The sequence below is a fragment of the Amborella trichopoda genome, chromosome 1 (assembly GCF_054954075.1).
Source record: "Amborella trichopoda isolate Santa Cruz 75 chromosome 1, AtrichopodaSantaCruz75HAP2 v2.0, whole genome shotgun sequence".
Taxonomy (NCBI): Eukaryota; Viridiplantae; Streptophyta; class Magnoliopsida; order Amborellales; family Amborellaceae; genus Amborella; species Amborella trichopoda.
Genome location: NC_142336.1, coordinates 13,691,311 through 13,718,229, shown reverse-complemented (window position 1 = coordinate 13,718,229; position 26,919 = coordinate 13,691,311).

The window sequence follows — 26,919 nt, the reverse complement described above, 5'->3', positions numbered from 1 at the left end:
GAGCGAGATCGAGGCACCTAACCAGTAGATACATGTAAAAAACAATACATGCATTTCATATTGCTGTATAACTTAAACTGTAGCAATATAATAACCCTCTTGGGGCCTTTCATATTTCTAAATGAAATACATTTGTCTTCATATTCTATTACTTCTTATGCTATTAACCAAATGAATGCAAAGAATTAGGAAGGAAAAGTGCTTCATGATTCAGTGGGTGCAAGATCTTGCTGACTTACCAATGTCCATCTTTTCAATAAGTCACATTTTAAATATCATTTTCTTTTATGTTCATGATCATCTTAACCTAGATCATAGAACTTTTAAATTTTAGATTAAAAAATCATTTTTTAAGATGATTTAAGAGGAGACTGACTGATTAGGTGCCTCAATCTCACCCTCCGGGTCGGGATGACCGGGTGGCACATGTCTCGAGTTTCGGGGGAACCCAAGACTTTGAGATCGCCCTCTCGGGAACCTTGCTCAGGAGTAAGGGCAGGTATATCAACCTATGAGAGAGGAATTTAAGGTGGGTTCGGGACTTTCTCAGGCTGGCTCGTATGGGCGCCCTCTTAGATCACGAAGAAAGCCCCCCAGTTCTACAAGTTCAGAATCACTTCCCTTGGCTTGTACTCTCCCATTTTGTAATCACACACACACGGTTAATTTACAAGACAAGTGGGCCAAGTGACCCCTCCTTGTCTTTGGGCGATTGCACGTAGGCACACACATTCAAAAGAAGAAAAAAAAAGGGGTAAGAGAATAGATGAAAGAAGAAGAAAGAGATAGAACAGAATAGAGGAATGGGGGGAGATAAGAATTTGACTAGGTGGCTAGACTAACACAGTAGCTAGACCAGCAAGTGATTGACTTGGCGTGGTAGCAAGATGGGCACGGTAACTAGACCGGCACAACGTCAATATTTGTAGATGACAGAACGATCATCGACAAGCCTGATGCCATGGCTGGCCCATCATGGCAGTAAGGTGGGCACAGTAACTAAGACCGGCACTGCAACAATACTACTCGACAATGAGACTATCATAGTGTTTGACTTAGCCTCCCTTGGTCAAATGAGAGCGAAAAATGAAGAAGAGAGAGAAGAAAGAGAAAGGGAGAGGCATGCATAGTATTATCGATGTTGTGCATGTGAGAAGAAGAAAGGAAAGAGAGAGAGGAAAAGAAGAAGAGAGGAGAAGTGAGAAAGAAGAGAAGGGGGAGAGAGAAAAACTATGGACGATAATGAGCTTCTGCCGTCCATGATAGAGGAGTGAGAAGAGAGAATATGGATGGCGACGAGCTTCCACCATCCATGACAAAAGGATGAGAAGAGAGAGAAAATATATACGATGATGAGCTTCCACCATCCATGATACAAGATTAAGAAGAGAGAAAACATGGATGACGATAAGCATCCGCCGTCCATGACAGAGAAGTGAGAAGAGAGAGAAAATAGATGGTGATGAGCTTCCACCATCCATGACAGAAGAATGAGAAGAGAGAAAAAACATGGGCGATGATGAGCTTCTGCCGTCCATGAAACAAGCTTAAGAAGAGAGAGAAAACATGATGGCAATGAGCATCCGCCGTCCATAACAAGGGGTTAAGAAAACAAAGAAAACATGGATGGTGATGAGCACCCTCTGTCCATGATAGAGGAGTAAGAGGAAAGAGAAAACATGGACAGCAATGAGCATCTGTCATCCATGATAAAGGGTTAAGAAGAGAGAGAAAACATGGATAGAGATGAGCATCTATCATCCATGATAAAGGAGAAAGATGAGAGAGAAAACATGGATGGTGATAAGCATCCACCGTTCATGACAGAGGGTTAAAAAGAGAGGGAAAACATGGATGGTGATGAGCATCCACCGTCCATGATAGAGGAGAAAGAGGAGAGAGAGAACATAGATGGTGATGAGTTCTCATCGTCGATGGCAAGAATTAGAAGAGAGGGAAAACATGGACGATAAGAGAGAGAAAACATAGGCGACGATAAGGATCTGCCGTTCATGATAAGAATTATAAGAGAGAGAAAACATGGACGGTAATAAGCATCTGTTGTCCATGACAGGATCAAGAGAAGAGAAAGAAAACATGGACGGTGATGAGCATCCGACGTCCATGATAGGGGAGTGAGAGGGGAGAGGAAACATGAACGGCAATGAGCTTCTGCCACCCATGACAGAGGATTAAGAAGAGAGGAATAGCACAGACGATGATGAGCATCCACCGTCCATGACAAAGGCGAAGACAAGGAAACTTTGACAGAGGCTCGGTCCACCACTCGAGTTAAGACACAGCTTACTGTTTATGTCCTCGAAGCAAGAAGACATCACCCTCGGTAATAGGCTCTGCCATGCATGAACAAAGAAGAAAGAGAGAGAACAGAGAGAGCAGGAAAGAGAGGAAAAAGAGAGCAAAGATGGAGGAGAGAGAAGGAAAGTGAATAAAGAAAATTAGAGAAGAAAAGGAAACAGAGTGTTTGAAGATATTTTTTTAGCACCTTGGTCCTTGACACGGAATAGAGAGGAAGCAGGTCAATAAAGCCTCAACATACTGTGAAATTCTTGACAATCTCATAATTACCCGAGAACTGATGAAGATTTTCATAAGCACTCCAAAAGGACACCTACCAAGTTTTGTTGCATTCCGACATGTATAAGGCAGTGAACACAAAGAAACAATTTTGAAAAAATCAGCCTTTAGCACCTTGAAACAAACCACGTAACTAGAACTCTATTTTTGGTGCATCAAATAGCTGTGGTACCACTACCATTAGATCCGACACGGTTAAAAACCCTTACGGGTCAAGTTTCGGCTTAATTAGACATTCTATGGCAAAGTTATGGGTAAAAGACCAAAAAGGGGTAGGCCACACGCTGTTCCCGTGCGGCCTCCCTACATCAGTCTCCATTAAAGGAAGCTAATGTGCACAATCTTGAGCAGCAACTTCAAAGGCATGTATCCACTCGTTTTGAGTCGAATCACTCTCAAATTTGGTGAGCGTGTTCGTCTCATCAAGACTAGCATTTTGACATGTGGCACGACCTGTGACGATACCCGAGCTGGGAGAAAAACTAGAGAGAAGTTGATGATTCGTGAAGATAGTTGTAGAAAATTCAACAGCATCACGCCTCACTCGAGCAGACAAATCACGACGCTCGTGTACCAGATAGACGTGAAACTAATCGCATTATGTGCGTAAGGTTTGAGGCTATCTCTGGTCCGAACCTTGCATATGATGAACAGTTGGATTTCAAACATGGAGGAGTTGAAACTGCTTTAAATTCTGACCGCCAGATTTTCAGATTCAAGCAAAAAACTCAAGATGACAAAATCTTCGTCCGGACATGAAATCGAGCTGCTTTTGTCGCCACGTGGTCGTGACGTATGCTTAGTGTGATTCAGCAAAAAAATTAAAGAAAAACATCAAGAAACAAGCACACTACCGATTTGAAGTTTGTAAGATTCGTCTAAATTTTGAGTCGAATGATTGTGGCCTAAAAACACGATCCATGACTCGATGTTGGTATCAAATCGATCGCCATGCCGAGCCCTACAAAAAACAATCATCTTTCGATCAAATGTGCATAAGAGAAACCCTGGATCATCCATGGAAGATCACGCAAGTTTTAGGGCTGCAGCAGGGACTATTTGGAATTTCACACATCGTTAGGCAGGGGCAAAACAGTCCTTTTACACTCAATTTTATAATTTCTTTCAATTCAATTAAATTGTGATTATCATCAGTTTATGTAGTTGTTGAGCGTACACACCCATGTTTGGGCTCAATTCTATATAAACACGCTAACTGAATTGTAAAAAAACCCATGGTTCAAACTTTCAATCATTCAATAAAGAATTCAATTCTTGATTAAGTTCATGGGTGAGTCTCGGAGAGAGAGAGAGAGGAGAGAGAAAAAAGGGTCAGTACTCTTTGATAAGGTAATTTTCTCTCTCCTCTTTTCCCTCTCATCTCTCTTTCCCTCACCTCATCTCTATCTCTCTTTTTCTCTCATCTTTTCTCTCATCTCTCTTCTTCTCTCTCCTCTTTTCTCTCGTCTCTATCTCTTTCTCTCTTTCCTCTTTTCCCTCTCATCTCTCTCTTTCTCTCTCTTCCTCCTTTGGTTTATCACTTTTCTCTTTCCCTGCACTTCTCTCTTTTCTCCATTCACACATGGCGGACACATCGTCTGGTGTGACATCTTCCTGCTTCTAAGACATGAACAGTGAGTCGGGTCTTAGCCTGAGTGGTAGGCCGGGCTTCTGTCAAAATTCCCTTTTTTCTTCTGTCACAGCCGGCAGAAGCATATCGCCGCCCGTGCTCACTCTCTTTCCTCTCTTCTATCATAGGCAGTGTAAGCCTATCGCCGCTTGTGATTTTTCTCTCTTTTCCTTCTGTCACAGCAGGCGAAAGCATATTGCCGCCTGTGTTTTCTCTCTCTTTTTTATCTTCTATCACAGCCTGCGTAAGCATTTCGTCGTCAGTGTTCTCTCTCTCTTTCCTCTCTTCTGTCACAGCCGGTGTAAGACTATCGCCGCCTGTGCTTTTTCTCTGTTTTTTTCTGTCACAGTCGGTAGAAGCATATCGCCACTTGTGATTTCTCTCTCTTTCTTCTCTTCTATCACAGCCGACAAAAGCATATCGTCGCCTGTGTTCTCTCTCCTTTCTCTTCTGTCACAGCCGACAGAAGTATATCATCGCATGTGCTCTCTCTCCTTCCTCTCTTCTATCACAGCCAGTAGGAGCATATCGCTGCTTGTGTTCTTTCTCACTCCTCTCTTTTGTCGCAGCCGACAAAAATGCATCGCTGCTTATGTCTTCTCTCTCTTCTCTCTTTTGTCACAGTCGGCGGGAGCACATTGCCTCCTTTGTCCTCTCTCTCTTCTCCTTTCTGCCACAGCCGGTGGAAGCCTATTGCCGTCTGTGTTCTTTCTATCTCCTCTCTCTTCTATCATAGCTGGCAGAAACACATCGTCGCATGTGCTTCTCTCTATTTTTCTCTTGTCACAGACGGCAAGTGACTATCACCGTCTGAGTTTCTCTCCCCTCATCTCATAGTCATTTGTGCCTTATTTCCTCTTCCTCCTCTCTCTTACTTCTTCTCCTTGTTTTTCCTTCTCTTCTTTCTCTTCCACTGTTTTACTCTTCTTCTTCTCTCTCTCTCTCCCTTTCCTTCTATTCTCCTCTTCTTCTTCTTTCACTAATTTCTCTCTCACCTCGCTCTTTCTTTTCTTTTCTTCTCTTATTTCTCTTCTCTCCCTCTTTCTGTTTTCTTTTCGTTCTTTTACTCTTTCATTTGATCAAAGGGGGGTTAAGACTAGCACTCCATGATAGTCTTGTCATCTAATAGTAACACCGTTGTGCTGGTCAGAGTTACTGTGCCCGCTTTACTGTCACGCCAGACTAGCCATTATGTTAAGCTAGTTGGTATTGGTAATGTCGTCTAGTAGTAATTTTGTCAGGCCAGTCTGAGTTACCGAGCCTGTATTACTACCACGCCAGGTCAATTACCTACTAATTTAGTCACTGTGTCGGTCTCACCGCCTGATCAAAATCTTCTCATCCCAATCTTTCTCTCATCCTTCTCTTCTTATTTTTGAATGTGCACGTCTGTATATGTTCACCCAAAGGCAAGGTGGGGTCCCTTGACGCACTTGTCTTGAAACATTTGCCATGTGTGTGTGATTGCAGAAACATGAGAATACAGGATAAGGGAGACGATTTCGAATCAGTTCTACAACTAGGGGACTTTATTCGTGATCTAAGAGAGCGCCCATGCAAGCTAGCCCGAGTAAGTCCCGAACCCACCATAAATTCCTCTCTCATCGGTTGGTCCACCTGCCATTGTTTTTTAGCAACGTTCCCGAGAGAGTGATCTCAAGTCCTGGATTCCCTTGAAACCTGAGATACGTGCGGCCTGATCATCTAGATCCGGAGGGTGAGATCGACGCACCTGACCAGCTTGGCGACTCCACTAGGGACTTACTACCCCTTAGTCGGATCGTACTTGTTTTGCTAGTTTTTCCTTTTATTTTCTGTATTGTACATTTATGGCTTTCAGGTTCTGTAACCCGTTTATCCGGATCGGGGATTTTCTCATCCTTGCACTCATGAGTGTTCCTCGAGAGCAAGTTCCTCGAACTTTATTCTCAACCTTCCTTTTGAGCAAAGGCCCAGTGTCTAGCTCCCAGGTCTTAATCTAGATAGGTGTAAGGAGGGACTTAAAGGTCCTTAACTCCCCATCTCTTAGCTTTGATAGAACCTCCACCACAGAACCCTGCATTGATAGCACATCTGCTGCCACTCACAGCATGCACCCTATCGCCGGCAAGTCACGTATTGGTCGTATTGCCGCGGTACACCAGAAGGCAGTCTAGTTCCTTACTGCAAAAGGCAAAGAAGTTGTCATTGCCTCAGTGGTTCGCCGCAAGGCTACCCCCCATATTCCTACACTACCACGAGTCTCTACCCTTAGAGGCTCGACACAATGAGGTGGAGACCCTGGGGCCTCCACCTCTCGCACACACCCATAACGCTCGTGGGTCATCCACTAAAACCACACCTCGGGGCAACTTTTATGTTACCTCCAATCAACGTCCAGGATTAAGCCTCCCAAAGCCAGGTCCTACACACGTTGCTCATTTGTATCACACCACTCGGGGCAACGCCACCGCTGTGTCAACTCAAGTATATGGAAGACAACCCTCGCGTCCTCCGACTCAGCACACACTAGCGCATCCTGTAAGGGGCAGGCTTCCACCTATTCTCTTACAAACGCCTGCTCGTGGTTCTCGGCCTCCTAAAGCCAGACCACCTATTCAAGCCTATTCTAACCCCCAAGTTACTCGTCATCCTTCCTCAAGGGATGCACATGCATCACCATCATAGACAGCCCCTCTCCCCCTGACTCAGGGGTCCTTATGAGTCAACCTTGCTTTTGTCTGCTCCTTCTTTGGGCAAGCAGCTCCAACCTTGGTACTCAAAGACCTTCCCCAAGAGTACCATTTTGAACCAACCCCATCATCTCGATCATGTCTCTGGATCCCATAAGAGAGCTAGAGGCAAAGACCTGATGGGAGATTAAATCCTTCATCCTCCCCGGTCCAGGATGACCCCGGTTCCTGACCCTTATCCTTTTCTGCACCTGATGGCGACAACTCTCTCTTGTGCAAGAAGAGTTGACCAACCGCAGTCCCGATCGCAGTTTTGGCTTGAGTTTCATCAAAATCTCCAAGCCAAACACGATAGGGGTCTTCAAATTATGACTAGGGAAGCAACCAAGGCAGTCAGGGCAATTGACTCTGATAACCCTCTTCGTTTGAACCCCTTCTACCCTCTTTAGATGACGAAGCCTGAAGGAGGAGGCCACGAATCCTGCACTATGGTTAGTGTCATAAAAGATGACCCAGCCACGCAGCTGCCACGATCCCAAGACCGTCGAGAACCAATCCTCATGCAATCTGCATGCAAGACTAGAGTCTAGTTGAGTCATGCTGATCAATCTGCTGCGTGCGACCAATCAAGTTCACAAGCCCTCAATTGTAGTTAACACTGACCTCCCTGGAGAAACAGTCAGCGTAATGGTTATAATGAGCCTAGCGACTCTCAAGAAGAGCGCATGAATAAATTTGAAGGCATGGTGCATGCAATGATGGAGAAGATTGATCGCATAGATGCCACGCGACAGGCAGCTAACCATGAAGTCGATTCCCATCACTCAGATGGTGCACCTCCAAGGCAGCCCTTCCTTCTGCCTCACAGAACAATTATGTCCCTCACCCCATCTCACAGGTAGATATTGATGCTATGGTCACCCATAGCTTAAAGAACCGGCTGATCCCGAGTATACAGGGAGCAACGCTTTTCCAAAAGCTATATCCCTCTTACATTGATCAGATTCCATTTCCCTCAGATTATAAGAAAGGGATTTTTCTCCTGTTCAGTGGAACCAAATCCCCCAACCAACATATTGCCCACTTTCAAGTGTTGGAAGATATTTTTCATCATCATGGGGCCCCCGCTTAATAAAAGCCTAACAAACAACGGAAATCTCTATAGTCTCATAATAGCCCCAGAACTGGTCAAGATCTTCATGAGGACTCTCAAAAGACTCCTGCCAAGTTTTGTTGCATTTCGACATGTCTAAAGCAGACATACTGAGAAACAATTTCAGAAAAATCAGCCTCTAACACCTTGAAATGGACCCTATAACGAGAGCTACATTTTCAGTGTCTTAATTTTATGTGGACCGCCACCATTGGATTTGGCATGGTTGAAAACCCCCAGGTGTCAATTTCAACTTGAACAGATACTCTAAGAAGAAGTTATAGGTAAAAGAGTGAAACAGGAGAAGTTGCACGCTATTCCCATGTGGCCACCCTGCAACTCCAAACTATTGAAGGGGCAATCACAATTAGTGACTTTTGACTCTCATATCTCACTTGTCCAAGGTCAGATCGAGCCCAAATTTTGTGAACATATTCATCTCACCAAGACGAGCATTTCGATATGTGGCACGCTCCATAACGATGCCCTAACGGAAAGAAAAGCAAGAGAGAAGTTGCTGATCCATGAAGAAAGTGCAGAAAAATCAGCAGTGTCGTGCCTCGCTCGAGGGCCTAATCATGCTACTCGTGAGCCCGAACGACGTGAGACCAATTCCATTCTCGAGCTATCTCTGACCTGAACTTCGTGCATGATGAAAGGTCGGATTCTGCACACGAAGCTGACAAAGCGACCGAAAATTCCCTCACAGGAATTCCAAATTCCACCCAAAATTTCAAAGTTGCAAAATCTTCGTTCGGGCACGAAATCAAGCTACGTTTGTTGCCTCACAATCATAACAGCATGCTCAGTGTGATCCAGCGAAGAAATTACCGAAAAACATCAAGGAACGAGTATAATTTCGATCCGAAGTTTCAAGATCCATTCAAATTTCAAGTCACATGATCGTGCGTTAAAAACACGATCCATGGCTCGAAGTTGGTATGAAAACGATTGCCATGCTGAACCCTATAGGAAAACAATCATCTTTCGATCAACTGGGCATCAGAATGACCCCGGGTCATCTATGAAAAATCATGCACGTTCTAGGGCAACACAGGGACTGTTCTGAAATTCCACAAATTGTTAGGAAGAGGCAAATCTATCATTTTGCACCGTATTTTCAAAATTCTTTTAATTTAATTTAATCTTAATTTTTGGCAATTAGGGTTACTTTTGATCATCCACCCATGTTTGGGGCAAATTTTATATATATCACGTACCATCATTGTACGCAGAGGGCAATAGACACACACACACATAATGCACAAAGAGAGAGTTTTTACTTAATAAAGTTTCTCTTTCTTCTCATTGTTGTGTCACATTTGGAGAGAGAGTAAGGTGAGAGAAACTTTTGGACTGGTACCCTTAAGCTCGAGGTAAATCTTGTCTCTCTTCTTTTTCTTTTGTTCTCTCTCTTCCTCTCCTTCTTCTTTCTCTTCCTCATCTGAGCTCTGTTCAGAGGTCATGCATGACAGTGGCAGTGTCAGTGTTGTGCATGCCTCTCTTGTGGTTTCACTGGTCACACATGGCGATGGCAGTGCCATGCGCGAGGCTCCTTCTCCTTTTGTTCATCCATCTCTTCCCCCCCGCAAGGCTTATAGACGGCGTTGCTCATCGCCACCGACAAACGCGTCCTCCACGTCTCAATGAAGAGCACAGACGGCGAAACTCATTGCCACTCACATAGGTCTCCCCTTGTCGTGTGCCTTTCACAGATGGTGATGCCTTTTGGTTAGGTGCCTCGATATCGCCCTCCGGATCCTTTGAGGATCAGGGGACATGCATCTCGGGTTTCGAGTGAAGAACCGAGACGTTTTTGAGATTGCTCTCTTGGGAACCTCATTCGAGAACGGGGGCAGGTGTTACCCACAAGTGAGAGAGGAATTTAAGGTGGGTTCGGGACTTACTCGGGCTGACTCACGTAAGCACCCTCTTAGATCATGAAGAAAGCCCCCTAGTAATAAAATTGGTTCGGAATCGCCTCCCTTAGCTTGTATTCTTTTGTTTTCTACAATCACACACATATGTCAAATGTTATAGGACAGGTGGGTTAGACCTCACCCTTTTCCTCTTTGATGAACAGACACAAGCATGCGCATTAAAAAAGAATGAGAGAAAAATAAGAAAATAAAGACAGGGGAGAGAAGAATTCGACTGAGCAGGAGGATCAAAGCGGTGACTAACCTGGTGAATAATTGGCCAGACATGGAAGCAAAATGGGCTCGATAACTAAGACCGCCTCACAGGATTACTACTAGACGTCATTACTAGTACCGACTAACTAGGCACAATGGTTAGTCTGTTGTGACAATAAAAGGGGCTAAGTAATCCTCGGACAATAACTTACAGCTAGACAACTGGACTACCATGAGAGGCTAGCCTCAATCCCTCTTAGTTGAATGAAAGAATAATAGAATGATGATTATGAGGAAAGAATAAGAAATGAAATAAGAGAATAAGGGAATAGAAGGAAGGAGGGAGGAGAAAGGAAGAGAAGAGTATGAAAGGCGAGAGAATAAAAGAAGGAGAGGGAAGGAAGACGCAGTAAGCACTAGGTATTGTTGACTGTGTTAGAAAGAAGAGAGAGAAAACACAGTCAGTGCTAGACTTCACCGATTGCGTTATACAGAGGAGAAGAGGGAGAAGACACAGTCGGCGTTAGGCTTCGTCGACTGTGTCAGAAGATGAGAGAGAAAATGCGGTCGGTGCTAGGCTTCACCGACTGTGCCAAAAGAAAAGAGAGAAGATGCAGTCGGTGCTAGTCTTCGCTGACTACAACAGAAGAGAAGAAAGAGAGCAACCTAGTCAACACTAAGCTTGCACCAGTTGTGATGGAAGAGAAGCAAGACAGAGAGTTCGAGCCGGTGCTAGGCTTCACCAACTGTGACAGAGAAGAAGAAAGAGAGTAACTCAGCTGGCATCAACCTTGCTCTGGTTGTGATGGTAGAAAAGGAAGAGAGGAAAATCAAAACAGCGCTAAGCTTCTCTGACTGTTACAGAAGAGAGAGAGAGAGAAAAATCGAGCCGGTGCTAAGCTTCGCTGACTGTGATAGAAAGGGAGAGAAGAAATCCAATCGGTGTTAGGATTCGCCGACTGCAACAGAAGGGAAGGAGAGAGAGAAATCCAGCCGACGCTAGGCTTCGCTGACTCCAACAGAAGATAACGAGAGAGAAAATCCAGTCGACATTAAGCTTCGCCTACTGCAACAGAAAAGGAGGAGAGAGAGAGATCCAACCGGTGTTAGACTTCACCGATTGCAATAGAAGAGAAGGAGAGAGAGAAATTCAGTTGACGCTAAGCTTTGCCGACTGCAACAAAAGAGAAGGAGAGAGAGAAATCCAACCGATGTTAGGCTTCACTGACTGCAACAGAAAATGAGGAGATAGATCTTGCTGACGCTAGGCTTCACCGACTATAACAGACGAGAAGGAGAGAGAGAAATCCAACTGTCGCTAGGCTTCGTCGACTGCAACAGAAGAGAAGGAGAGAGGGAAATCCAATCAACGTTAGGCTTCACCGACTGCATTAGACAAAGAACAGAGGGAGATAAAGGTGAGAAGAAGAGAGAGAAATAGAAAGACACGAGAAAGTGGGGAGAAAAAGAGATAGAGATGAGAAAGAGGTGAGGAGAGAGAAAGAGATAGAGACGAGAAGAAGAGAGATAAAGATATAGACGAGAAAGAGGGAAGGAGAGGGAGAGAGAAAGAGATAGAGATGAAAGTAGAGAGAAGAGAGAAAGAGATAGAGATGAGAAGAAGAGGGGAGGAGAGAGAAAGAGATAGAGATGAGAAAGAGGGAAGGAGAGAGAAAGAGGGGAGAAGAGAAAGAGGCGAGGAGGAAAGAGAAAATTACCTGCTCGAAGGGTACCGACCCCTTTCTTCTCTCTCCTCTCTCTCCAAGATGTACCCACAAGTTCAAACAAAATTTGAAATTTTATTGATTGATCCAAGAAGAATGAATTCGTTTAAAAAGAATGAATCCCCTTTTTGTACAGTGAGGCATTTCCTGTTTATATAGAATTGGACTAAAACTCGGGTGTACGCCAAAAAACTACCTAGAATTGAAGATAATTAAAAATTTATTGAATGCAAAGAAATTCTAAAAAGGGTGCAAAAGGACTATTTTACCCCTACCTAACAATGTGTGGAATTTCAGAACAGTCCCTGTTGTTGCCCGAGAACTTGTATGATCTTCCTTGGCTGATCTGGGGTCATTCTGATGCCCGTTTGTTCGAATAATTATTGTTTTCTTTTAGGTCTTGCCTTGGCAATCATTTTGATACCAACTTCGAGCCATGAATCATGTTTTTCAGTCATAATCATGAGACTTGAATTTTAGATGAATCTTGGAAACTTCGAGTCAATTGTGTGCTCTCTCCTTGATGTTTCTTCGTGACTTCTTCCTTGAATCATACTGAGCATGTCGTCATGATCATGTTGCAACAAACGTAGCTTGATTTTGTGTCTAGATGAAGACTTTGTTGTCTTGAGTTTTTTATCAGAATCTTGAAATCCGGCGGTCGAAATTTGCAGCAGTTTTGATGCCTTTGTGTGTGTAGTCCAACCTTCATCGTACGCGAGGTTCGGACCAAAGATAGCCTCAGACCTCACATACATAATGCAATTGGTTTTGTGCCAATTGGGTATGCGAGCGTCATGATCTAGCTACCCGAGCGAGGCATGCTGCTACTGAATTTTCTGCAACTTCCTTCATGGATTAGCAAATTTCATTTAGTTTTTCTCTTTGCTCAGGGGTATTCATGGGGCGTACCACATATTGAATTGCTCGTCTTGATAAGACGAACACGCTCACCAAATTTGGGAGTGATCCGACTTGGAACGAGTGAGATATAGGCCCCGAAAGCGACTGCTCGTGACTGTAAAAACAGCCACTATTAATGGTGTTTTGATGCAGTGAGGCCACACGAGAATAGTGTGCAGCCTACCCCTTTTTATTCTTTTACCCATAACTTTGTCCTGGAGTACCAGATTAAGCCAACCCATAGAGATTTTCGACCATGCCGGATCCAATTGTGGTGGTCCCATAGCTGTTTGATGTATCGAAAGCATGACTCTAGTTATATGGTCCATTTCAGGGTGTTAGACACCGATTTCGCTGAAATGTTTTCTTTGTGTTCACTTCCTTAGACATGTATGATCGTGATGAAACTTGGTAGGTGGTCTTTTGAAGTGCTGATGAAGATCTTGACCAATTCTGGGGCCATTCTGAGACTGTCAAGAATTTCCACTATTGTAGGCTTTATTGACCTGCTTCCTATCAGGGACCAAGGTGCTGAAAAATACGTTTAAACATCTATCAAAGATGATTTCTATCGACGCTCGCGAGAGGTCACGATAATGTCTATGGACACCGGCGATCTTTTGTCATGTGTGCAGTGCCTGTCACTGTCTGCAAGCCTCCTTTGTGCGTTTAGTGCTCATTCCGCTCCCCCTGCGTTCCACACCTGCTGTCGTGCGCCTCACAAAAATTATCACCACGCGCTTTGCAAACGGTTATCGCCACGTGCTTCATGAGAGGCTATCACCGCCCGCGCAGGGGTGTGCTGCCTTCTCGTGTTGCCAACGGCAATGCCTAACGATGTCTGTAGTTCCCTGCTTCCCCCCACGCCATGACCAGTAGTGTCTAACGCCTTCCAAGGGCTGTGACACTACTACTTCACGATCGTGGGTGGAGATGCCTAGTGCTATTAAGACCCTATCTCTTTGCCATCTCGCGCCTCCTCTTCATTCTTTCCCCTTCTCACTTGATTGAGGGACCTAGCCTAGCACCACCATATCGGCCTCGGTTTTGAGTAGTCTTGCCACCGTGCTGGTCATGAGTACCATGCCCATCTTACTACGACTCCGAGTCGGTCATTGTCCGGCTATCAAGTTAGTCTCATCCCTTTACTAAGTTTTCTTCTCTTTTCGACCTTTGCTCGAAACTTCCACTCCATCATCCTAACCCCTCACATTCTTATCCACATGAATATGCATTGCCCTAAGACAAGGGTGGGTCTCTTCAACCCACTTTTCTTGTAAATTAACCATAGAAGTGTTGTGCAGAAAAACAAGGAGATTACAAGTCAAGGGAGACAATTCCAAACTAGTTAAAGCAGCTGGGGCGCTTTCCAACGTGATCTAAGAGGGCACCCACGCGTGCTAGCTCGAATAAGTCTCGAACCCACCTTAAACTGCTCGCTCATCGATTGGTATAACCGCCCTTGCTCTTGAGCAAGGTTCCAAGAGAGCGATCTCAAATCTCGGGTTCACTAAAAACCCAAGACACGTGCCACCAGATCATCTAGATCTGGAGGGTGAGATTGAGGCACCTAACCAGCTTGGCAACTCCACTGGGGACTTACTACCCCTTAGTCCGTTCGCTCTTGTTCGACCAGTATCCTCTTTTACTTTTTGCATTAATTTCTATGGCATCTGGGTTGTTCAACCCTTTCATCCGAGTCGGGGACTTCCTTATCCCCACACTCGTAGCTGTCCCAGGGAAGCGAATTACTCAAGCTTCATTCCCTACTCTCTTGCTGAGTCGAGACTCACAGTCCGGCTCCCAGGTTCTTTCATGGGTTGGTGCAAGAGGGGACTTAAAGGTCCCTGACTCCCCGCTTCCTCGCCCTAGTGGACCCTCCACCAAGGCCCCTTACATTGGTAGCACATCTATTGCACACAGCACACACCCTGCTATTGGCAAGTCTCTTACTGTTAATATTGCTGAGGCACTTCAGAAGGCTGCCCCCACCACTTCATATTCAAAGAAGCGGGGCAACCCAGGTCTCAGGCTCAGTTCTGGAATGAAGTCCATAGCAGCCTTTAGATCCTAACCAAAGAAGCCTCCAAGGCAGTTGAGCTCACCACTCTTGATGACCTTCAGCCTCGTAACCCTTTTTTCTCTCTTCAAACTCCAGAACTTGAGCGAGTCCAAGTATATTGTTGGGTCATTACTGCCAAGAACCACGATCCCAAGACCGTCGAGAATCGGTTCTCACAAGATCGGCATATAAGGCTCGAGTCTAGTCGGGCCAAGTTGAGCCCCTGCAGACTAACTTGCCACGCCTGACTCGCCAACCTCTGCAGTCAATTGGTCCACCTGACTCTGACCTTCCAGAAGAAACGATCAGTGTTATGGTGATCAATGACCGGAATGATGCCCAAGAAGAAAGGATGAGTAGGTTCGAGGTAGTTTTGTAATCCATCCTCTAGAAGATGGAACACTTAGAAGCCTCCAGGTCCCCTTCTTCTCACCATGAGAGTGATTCCTCGAATGATGAGGACACAGTTTCCAAGTAAACTCCCCCACTAGCCTCCCAAGACGGTTCTGCCTCCCTTGGGGTCTCCCAAACCTACTTAGATGCTATGGTGGCCTATAGCATCAAGGACAAGGTCTTAGGCATGTAAGAGGATACCCCTCGTACATTGACCAGGTATCGTTTCCCCCAAACTACCAAAAAGGAAAACTCCCCCTGTTCAACGGTATTACATCCCCTCACCAGCATACTGCCCACTTCCAAGCAGCTTGTAGGGAGATTGCAACTGACGAGTGACTTCTCCTCCGTCAATTTATCGAGACTCTCGAAGGGCCAGCCTTCCAGTGGTATGGTCAGATGCCTCCAAACTCGGTACACACGTGGCAAGAAATGAAGCAGTTGTTTTACCAATGCTTCTACGAAGTCCAAAGGAACGTGGAAACCATCGAACTCCTTACTCTGATGCAAGACCCTGGTGAGCCGGTTGGCAAGTTCGTCGCCCGACTCTTGAAGAGCCAGCCTTCCCGAGATCGTTTTGCATGTCGAGGCATCCCATCCACCCTCCATGTTAGAGCTCATCTCTAAGGCAGGTCGTATTGAGGGATTGTTCAAACACCATGGCAGCTCTCGACAGTAACCCTCCAGCTCAATTTCTCGCTCCAACAGTCGTGGCAACCAAAAGGCAATGATTAGCGTGGCTGTCACCATGATTGACAATTAGAGCACGACTCCTCAAACCTTGGACGTCTCCAAGGCATAGATGCCTCAGGCTCGGGGCAAGCAGCAATCCTACAATGAGGTCCCCCCTTCTAAATATTCTAAGCCAAATGACTTATAGATCCAGCATTAAAACAAATTTTACCCCGACAAGGAGTGGACTCCTGCACTGCTTCGACTGCTGTTAGAAAAGTACATGATCCACCTACCGGAGGTCATCACCGACGAGCCGCTGGTCAGGAGACAAATGAGAGGTACTGCGCATACCACATGAGAGTAGGCCACCCTACTCATGACTGCTATAAGCTCAACGACACTGTCGAAGCCCTTATTAACAAGGGTCAGATAAAGCTGGAAGAGATAAAGAAGGCATTCGAGGCAACTGAGGCCTCTCATATAGTGATAATCTAAGAGGGTGACGACGTACCAGCTATGCTCCATGCATTTTTCTCCATAATGCTCGAAGAAGGACTCATCATACCCAAGCCGACACAGCAACTTAAGTTCCTGTCTTCAAGAACCGAGAACCTCTTGTGCACGTACCACCAGATATGAGGCCATGATGTCAGCGAATGCACTGGCTTCCATGAACTCTTGGCAAAGAAGATGCAGCAATGCTAGGAAGTTCAAGGTAACCCAGAACGACACCCTCAATTCCCTCTCCCACAAGTGCCAGAAGACCTCCTGACTCAAGCCCAGAAAAACACTAAGAAAGATCCTCTGCAGGCCCCTTTCAAAGCGATGCTCCAGCACGGTCTAGTCACTCCTAAGCCCACCAGGCAACTGAGGTGTCTTGCCTAGGGCACGAAAAACTTTGGTGCCCATATCACCAAGTATGGGGCCACAGACTTAAAGAGTGCTCTGGGTTCAAAGCTATAGTCATGGAGAAAGTCCGACAAGGCCACATTGTTTGGGCGCTTCTCCCAGAACACTTCCAGGCCATCGCTCCAGTTCAAGAGGAAGCCACACTACAACCCCCTCATGAGCATACACTGGATCCTTTAGAGCCCTCGAACTCTCAGCCCTGGGAAGTCTACCATGGGTGACGCAGGCTCAAATCCTTGAAGCGGGAGGTAGTCCACTAAGCTAGGACTACTCACCAACCTGAGCAGTCCAAACACCTCCTCAGGGATCCAAAAGGAGATGACAAGCATATAAGTCGGTCCATCCAAGGAATCCCATCCCTCAGCTACAAGTCGAGGAAGAATTCCTTAGGCCCCTTCCTCCACTGCCTACCTTGCAAGACTTCATCCCAGGCACAACTCGCCTCATCCTTTCGTCCAATCAGGCAGACATCCCTGAGTCACCAACAGCTTGGGATTCCTCTAATATGGGTGATGATGCTAAAAGCACCCCACAACTGTCAAAGTTGGGGCAAGACCTTAAATACCCCCTACAAACGTCTAATTCCAGCGATGACATAAAAAGCTACCCGGCACGTTCTAACTCTTCTTCTCCTCCCTCCTCTATTTCTACACAGAGAGTTCGAAGGGACCAGCCTCACCAAGCCATAACAAGAGCGCCTCAGAGAGATGTTAGCCTAGGTGACTAGATTCTTGGCAATCGTCAACACCCTGTCAACCTGAGTCAAAACTGAGCCATCACCAAGCTCCTCTTCCAAAGAAGCCTCCCATATGGTACAGATCTTGGAAGTACTATCCAACACGGGGCAAATGAGTCTAAGATCATGGAAGAAGCTACAGTCCACACCTCAAAAGCTCAAGGTCCTCAATCTCAAACCTCTACATCCCTAATACAAGTCCCTATTACTTCCCCATTAACCCAGACCACACCTGCTGAACAACAAAGTCAACCAATGTCACAAACTAAAACCCAACCAAAGCCTGTTTCTAAGCCTACCCTACCACCTACGCTAGTGGCTGGATCAGGAACACATAAAACTAATGAGGATAAAGTGAAATACGACATAATTGAGCACTCGAGAAAGCTTCCAGCTCTTTTAAGCATATATGATGTCGTTTTGTTGTTTAGAGACTATCATATGGCCTTGGTTCAAGCTATTTCTAATCCAGAGGTGTACAAGACCGAAGTGGAGCCTATAGAGGTTGACCCAGCCATCCTGAGTGGGTGTTTGGCAATCTCCTTTTTCAAAGATGACCTGCAGTTGGGAGGCAAATTTCACAACCGCCCCCTCTTCGTAAATGGTGAACTACACGCTTGCCCTATCAACCAGATCACGTTGGATGGAGGGTCAGTAGTTAACCTGATCTTAAGAAGGATCTTCACCCTATTGGGATTACTATCTGATGACCTATATCTTACCCACATCACCATGCAAGGTTTCAACCAATCAGAAGAGAAGCCAGCTAGCACGGTGCACCTTCATCTCATGATCGGTGACCTCAATGATTATGCTCAGTTTAACGTAATCGACACCGATACCTCCTACAATGTCCTTCTTGGTCGCCCTTGGCTTCACGATCAAGGGGTGGTTCCTTCCACGCTCCACCAATGCTTCAAATACAGTCGAGATGGGACACAGCATATGGTCTATGCTGACAAAAGACCGTTCCTTGTAGCTGAGACTCACTATGCTGGCGTCAAGTACTATTTCACAGACCTTCCAACGTCAGAAATGTCAAAAGATGATTATTGGAAGCCTATGAGAGAGACGGGCTCATCCCATGACGGCGTCAAAGATCTGGGGTGAATGATCACGGATATGTTCAAAGTAGAAGAAAGATAGGGCAAGATCCTCCCTTTGACTCAGATCTACCTGAGTATACCTTGCCACCTCTCCGAGGTCATGGTGTCCTCTCCCGGAGACAAAGCTTCCCCCTCTACACCTAAATCGCAAGAACAAAATGATGCGTTAGAAGCAATACCTGAGCCCGAGGGAGCCCTAGAGGTAGATCTTCCAAGATCGAGGGTCACCTACACATCGGACCAACAAAAGGTTCTGTAGGTCACCATTGCTCTTTTATAAGTAGAATCGGCGCACCAACCACCAAGGAAGGTGCTCCAAATTCCATCCTCCTTGAGCAAGGTGATCACTAGTAGTCAAATGAAGGTCTTACACTTCTCAGGGGTTGTCGAAGAAGAACAGGCGGACAAGAATCAGCCCTCCAGCTCTCAGGAACAAGACCCATGATTGAGTTAAGAAGTGAGGTTCATAGTCTCGAGGATCAGTTGGAGGTTATGCGCGTCGCTTCAAAACACTTGAAGGAGTTTATCCTTAAGACTAAGACCTATGACGAGATCAAAAGTAATGCACCTCGAATCAAAGCGAAGGCTCCCCCAGACTAGAGTATTTACAGTGAACAGGCTCACCAAATCATGAGAACCATGAATTATGAGCCCCTGTCCAATCAAACACTCAGGGTGAGGAAGAAGTTACCCCCCCAATCGAGGCCATTGAAGCCACACTAGGCTGCTATAAGGCGAAGTAAGGAGTGGGCTATTCTTTTTCATCTCAAGCTGTGAAAGAGCTGAAGCAATAGAAAGAGAAGGGAAGAACAAAAGACATGTACACAGGAAAGAGAAAAGAATTATTTCGTTCATCAAGGAAATTTATTACAAGTGTCTTTTCTTTGCTAAAAAGAAAAATGAAAAGGAGACACTGACAAAAGCAGTCAATGATTTCATTAACCTTCTCTCTACACTCTTCGACCGGGGCCTTCACTCGCCCAATATCGGCTCTCAATTTGGCCACCATTTTGGCCTCATGGTCCACTAGAGTCAGCTGCTCCCTCAAGGAGCACTCGAGGTCCAGTAACTTCTGGCTCAACTCCTTATCTTTGGCTTCCCAGGCTGCTGTCTCCTCCTCCAAATCCTCAAATGCCTGCGTCCATTTGGTGATTTTTTCTTTCAGGGTTTGTACATTGCCACGGCTCGTTACAGCTTTCTCGGCATGGGCGGACTGCTGGGAGGCGGTAGCATCTATTTCCCCTACCTGGGCATCAACCGACTCTCGATTATGTCTGAGGGAATTCTCCAACCACTCTAGCTGCATCCTCTAGTCACTTTATAGCCTTCTCTGGCGGCAGAGCCTCCATACTCTGTCCCTCTAGCTCGTTGGCGATGCTGTCGAAGTAAGGGAGCGCTTCGGGCACACTTCCTATGGCGATCCCCCTCAACTGCAAGAGTGTCATTCCAAGCTCTTTAAGAGGCAGCTCCTACAGCTTTTGGAAACCTGTTTGCACAATCTCAAAGAAAACACTGAGTATCCCGCTGAAAGTGGGCCTGGGTAGTACAGTAGGAGAAACCACAGCAGGAGGATTCCCAGCTGCAGCCAAGCTCTCAGGCTCCCTAGGTTCAGGGGCAACCTGCCCTGGTACCTCATTACCTCAGCCAGGGCAAGGCTGACCTCATTTCTTGGAGGCACTATTGTAGCGTCGAGCTGCACTACAGTAGCCTCTCTCAGGGCAGTGACTGCTCCCTGTGTCCCCTCTCCTCGAACAACCATCTCCACCTCGGCAGACTCGACACCTTCCCCCTCTCCTTCTTCGCCCTTGTCTTCCACGACAACCACATCACTACAGGCTCTCCTACAGGGCCTGCCTCCTCTACAATTGTGCGTGCTGCTTTCGGGCCCTCTAAGCCTAATCCTTGAGGGTGTTCTACCTCTACGTCCCCCGTAGGTACATCAATCGAGGTGGCACCCTCCTGCCACTCGGGTGGTTCCTCTTCAGTCCCTGTGGCTTCATCCTTTTCTATAACCATGAGCTCTGTCAAGGCTTCCCTCCCTTAGATAACCTTCAGAGCTCTAGAGGCCCTCTCCCCCCCTGCCTCCTTATCAGGTCTAGCCTCATCAAGTCAACCTCATCAGCTCTGTTCACCTCCATTGGGACTGAGCTCTTCCCTTTAGCCATGGACGTCACTTCTCAGTCCGAAGCAATCTTGATCGGGGCAGTAGGATCTAAGGTGCTGGCTCAAGCAACTGAAGGGCCAAGAGAATGCTCAGGTGAAGGAGAAGGCAAAGCCTCAAGAGTAGAAGGCGACGTAGAAATAGTAGGAGACACACAACCCTCCGAAGAAGCCAAGGGTAAGGAGTCATCTTTTGACTCACAAATCACTAGAACCTTACGCCCTTTGAGCCCTGAAGCCCTAGTCGCCTTCTTGGCCAGAGAACGAGGAGTCGCTAGGGAAGCCCACTTCCTCTTCTTTCCTTTTCCCTTCTTGGGTGCAGCAACCTTCGAGGTGCTGGACTTGGAAGAACTAGTGGCTAACTTTCTATGAGAGCCACTCCCTATCAGCTCATTCAAATCCTAGACTGGATGCCCTTCGTGCCCCGGGACTTTGTGACCTTCCATCCATTTGAAGATGTTAGAGAGGTTGTAAAAAACGCTCTTTGCCCCTTTCTCCATATTGAGGAACCGCAGTAAAGACTCATCCATGGAAGTCTGGCGAGGCCGCCCAATCCTGAGCCAGTCATGTGGGAAGCCAAGGGTAAAGATTTTGCATAGGGGAGGGGTCATAGCCATTTTCCACTGCATTGTATCTTGGCTCCAACGACCACCCTCCCCCTTCCAAGGGTGTTCCACGTCCCAGTACCCCTTATTGATGATCCTCCACCAGAGCTCGTAAGCCTCGATCACTCATACCATCTTGTCAAAATGAGGCAACACATACTTATCGACCTTGGTGGCCTCCAAGCATGTGACCCGAGCAGTGCAAATGTGCCTCGGGAGCCAAATCTCCCGGAGGGTTCCCAATTGGTCTTTCTTCCAACGAGCAGCCTTGCTATGTCGTTTCTTGAATAATACTGAGAACGAACAGCCTTGATCTATCCCATGTTGTCAGGCAAACCGATGGGGGAAGTAGCCCTCAAGCTTTGCGCTATGGACAGTACGATAGGCAAGAACTCCTCCTCTGATGCTCAACATGAACATCAGTTCTTTTGGACTGGTGAAATCATCGTCTAGATGGTGGCCCATCTCATCGACAAACACACGCTCCATGAGGCCTCCAGCATGGATCGCCACCTGGGTCATGTGGAGATGATCGTTGTAAAAAAAGTTGCGCGCATGACCTGGGGTATGGAAGACTCCCTTCTGACCGACAATCTTCAGCAAAAATGGGCACACGATTTCCTCCAACTCTTTAGTTTTGAGATATTTGTCCAAAATATAATCCCCAAGCCAGCCATATACATAATGGACTGGGAAAGGAGTCTTGAAATCCCCTGGGAAGGCCTCACCATCTACTATGCCATTCCCTCATCCCCTTGATATTGTCTTCCCCTAGAAATGGCTCCCAGGCCATGATAAATACTGCACATAATGGGTTGTGCGAGCGCATACTCCTTCCCTCTTGCCATGTCGCAGACCACATAGAAAGTGCTGAGACGAATGATGTCTGCCCCTCTTGGCAAGGAAAATTTACACAAGAAGAGCGTCAGGTAGACGTGCTCATTCCCCTTCTGCAACTCGAAAATTGGTGGGGTTTCCTTCTCCCCTTTTCTCGGTGACAAACTATATAGTCGTCGTAGAAGAATATCGCCCATTTGGCGAAGGTGACTCGCCCACTTTTGGGCTCATCATAGAGTTGTTGCTAGATCACGAACAATTCCTAAAGACCAGTCGTTGAGGCTTCCTTACCCACCTTTTTCCCTCAAAAAATGACTGAGTTCGAGGGATAAACTCGTCATACATAGCACTAAGAAGTGGCAACCCACCAACGAAGTGCAGGTCAATGAGTGACATCTATGCCTCCCCATGAACAAGCAGCCATGTGTTGCTAACATGGCTCCAAGTTTCCAAAAACACTTTGACTGTGTTTGAGCAACAGTCCTAGTAGCCCGCCGAGCACTGGATGGCTGCCGGCAAGGAAGCCCTTCTCAAAGTATTTTAGAAATGCCTCAGCACTTTCATGGGCCATGAGGAGTACTCCTTTAAGTACTGGTGTTTCCCTTGTACCCGCAGGCCAACGGAAGACCATTTCATGCTCAGGGTCTTTAACATTTGCTTGACTAGAGTTGGCAAGTCCCCATTAGAGCCTATGTTTCGATGCAAGAAGTGCAGGAGGCCCACCCCTTCCTCTACATTCACCTTGCCATCATTATCTTCCCTTGTCACCATACAGACAGCGTCACTAACAAAGGTGACGCTCAAGGGCCACCTCGGTTCACATAAGCTTTCGGTGAGCCAGATCATCTCACCTCTCACCGGGCTTTCACCTGTGAATTCGTCATTTCCAAGCTCCCCTGCTGGCGGGAGGTTCTTCATGTTTGGAATAACACCTGAAGGCTCAACCATTAAATCAAAAGCTTTACGGTCAAAGGATGCTAAGCGGTCGCGAAGATCTATGCTCACAAGGCATATCACCGACTTGACACTCAAGGCGTAATGCTGGCAAGCTATCACCGTCTCGCAACAAAGGGTAGAAATTTTGTCGTCTACCCATTGTGATGGTATTGCCATGCGTAGAGGGGAGGGTTATCGTTGTCTCGTAACCAAAAGAGGGTATCGCCATCCCGTGACCACGAACTATCACAAACACCCGCGCTCCAACTGTTCCCATGCGTCGCACGTGCGAGTACTACATCCCTTGAAATCTGAGCATGCCGCCTGACAATCGCGATGTGGCCTGTCACCACGTGGGTGAAAGGTGACCGTTCGCTGTCCCACAACCCTTCGCCTCCTGACTATTGCAGGTCTGCGACCCCTCAAGTTCCCACCAGTGTTTCCCCTCTTCGTTGGGAGTTCGCTCCTATTCACCAGAAAGCCCTTTCCCGCCTTCTATTTGCTACTAGAGTTAGCAAAAAACCACCAGAGTTCTCAGAAAACTTCCCTGTGACCATGCAGGTCTCCCTTCTCCCTGCTTTCATACTTCAACAGTTCGACACAAACTCACTGAAATTCCACGGAGTTTCTAGTGAGTCTACTACTACTCCTCCTTCTCCTCCAACAACCAAAGGACCGACAGAGCCCTCTGAACTCTCTACAACCTCCCTTCAGCCACGAGACTGCCAGAGAAACACTCAAACTCCAGTAGACCACCTCTACAAAACCTGCTAAGGCTTTGAGAAGCCATGTTTCCCCTCGGAGAGCTTCAACACTCCTCGAAATTGTCTGCAATCATGGTATGAAGCTTCGCAACCTCCTGAAGCTCACCAGAAGAGCTCTTGAAGGCCTTTGCAAATTTTGGCCAGGAAGTTCTAGCTGAAAATCTCTTGCCAGAAGCTCTGGCTCTCTCTCTCTCTAGAAACTCTTTAACTATTTTACCCTTTGGTAAAATAATAGAATCGGGTTTTTTCCCTTTTATACTCAGCAGTGACGCAAACTGCCCTTGACGAATTTGAAAAGACGCTGCAGTCCTCATCTTCAGATGGTAATAAGACCAGGCCGAGGCGAGTCAAGCCCGAAAGGGCTATCGCCACGCGCCGCATAAGATGTCATCGCTACGTGCCTTCGTTAAGGGCCATCGCCGCATGCCTTTGTCAAGGGCCATCACCGCACGCCTTTGTCAAGTGCCATCACCGCATGCCTTCGTCAAGGACCATCGCCACATGCCTTCGTCAAAGGCCATCATCGCGTGCCTTCATCAAGGGCCATCGTCGAACGCCTTCGTTAAAGGGCCATCGTTGCATGCCTTCTTCAAGGGGCATCGCCGCGCACCTTTGCACAGAGGCTATCGTCGCGCTCTTCAACAAGTACCTAACAATGCTCATGCACCATCTAAGCCTAATGCCGTGTGCGCCATCCAACACTTAATGCTGCGATCATGCCACAACACTTCCCTCTGGACCATTATTCTGCCTCTTCAGGAAGTTCATTCCCTGCATCACAGTCTCACTCACTAGGGAGTCCAGTCTCTGGTGATGGCTTTGTTCCCCAAAGAGTTGCATTCCTTCACCACACATCAGTCCATGCTGCATGACCTTAAACTACGCAGGTATGGTCCAAATTATATGACCCTAAACTGTAACGGAGGTCTCGTTGTTCGACCTTAAACTTCTTAGTCCTCATCGTACGACTCAAAACTATACGACTATGGTCCATAGTGCACATTCTGGCCGCATGACTTAAAAGGCTTAACGACATTGGTTCAAAATATATGACCCTAAACTGTAGCGAAGGTCTAGTTGCACGACCTTAAACTGTATGATCCTAACCGCATGACTTAAAATTGCATAGCCGTGGTCTGAGCTGCAAGACCCTAAAACTGTAATGCACGGCGCGACAAATTGTCCATACATATAACTTTAACCGAAAGATGGGCCACCTCTTCGCTAAGGGGGTATTTCATCAACATCCCCTGTGGAGTTAGATGTATGCAAGGATCATACCCACCCTTGATCCCCAATGGATCTATTTCATACCAACATCCTAGTAGGAATCACATCTTGTTGTGACCCACTATCCTTAGGGAGTTAGGGCTATTCTTATCCTTTCAAATCTCAGTGGGGTTCATTTGTGCTCTGGATTGTCATTCTCAGCAGAGTTACATGCATGTCACTATTCATCAGCCCCGTAGAGTCACACTGGCCTTCCTAATCCCTAGTGAAGTCTGCTTCAGCTTGTCACTCCTCGTAGTGCCACCATATTTATCTAAACCGCTCTACTTGTGTATAGCCCTAACTATCTTTATCCCCAGGGAGTCAGGTAGATATCCACATACCTATCCCCCATGCAGCTTTACCTTCATGGTGACCCACTTACTGGTCCACACTGCATGACCTTAAACTGCACAGCCATGGTCCACACTACATAACTTTAAACTGTGCAGCCATGGTCCGCGTTGCATGACCTTAAACTGCACAGCCATGGTTCTTGTTGCATGACACAAGCCATGGTCCAAACTATATGACCTTAAACTATCGCAGAGGTCTAGTCGCACGACCTTAAACTGCACGGTTCTGGTTGCATGATTTTAAACTGCATGACCATGGTCTAAGCTATATGACCTTAAACTAGAATGTACGTCCTGGCCGCATGATGTTAAACTACTTCGCTCAGGTCCAAGAGGCATGACCTTAAATACGCCCTCATACATATGCACACCCTTTTTACTTGCATCTTCACGCACGTCTTCCCTAACCAACCCATTCGTGTGTGCACACCACCTTTATTGCCTTCTCAGTGGGCCCACATACACGCACAGGCCCTCTATGTGCATCTCCACACACGCCTTCCCTAACCGACCCGTCGTGCACGCGCACCACCTTCATTACCTCCCTAGTGATTCCATTTATATCACCATCATTCACCATTCCTCGGTGAGTCTTATCCATACTCACAAAATGACGAACCATTCCACAATTCATATTCGCCGTCAGCTAGTGGGTCACCACTTCATACCCACCATTCATACATCATCCATCCTTCACAGGCAACCTCATGCCATCTTCCCAAGGTGAGTCGAAACCATCACCATACTCACTCCATGGCCTCCATAGATTGTCATTCATCACCACTATGGTCCAGTTGTATGACCCAAAACTATAGTGCACGTTCTGACTGCATGACGTTAAAAGGCTTCGCACAGATCCCGAAGGCATGACCCTAAACACGCCTTCACAAAAAAGAACGGGCATGGTGTACACCTAAACAAGGGAATGCCATGAGTAAAAATGACGAACGGGCATGGTCACGAAACCATGAGTGAAAGAGTTTTGTGGAAAATAAAACCCAAGCATGGTGAAAACCCCAAAAGGGCATCGTGAGCATAAACATATGAAAAAGGTTGACATGGTCTCAAGGTCATGGGTAAAAGAGCCCCAAAAACGAAGGAAGTAGGTGAAAACCGTCTCTACAGTGCCACTTCCCATGTTCAAGTGAAAACCCACGATAGGGCACTTGGACGAACAAATAGGTTGATGCACTACCGTCGCCTCAGCCGACATTCAATTTCCAAACAAGTCACAAGCTTGGTTAATGAGGTCTACCTAAAATTATCAAATGCTAGCATACAGTCACAACACAAATT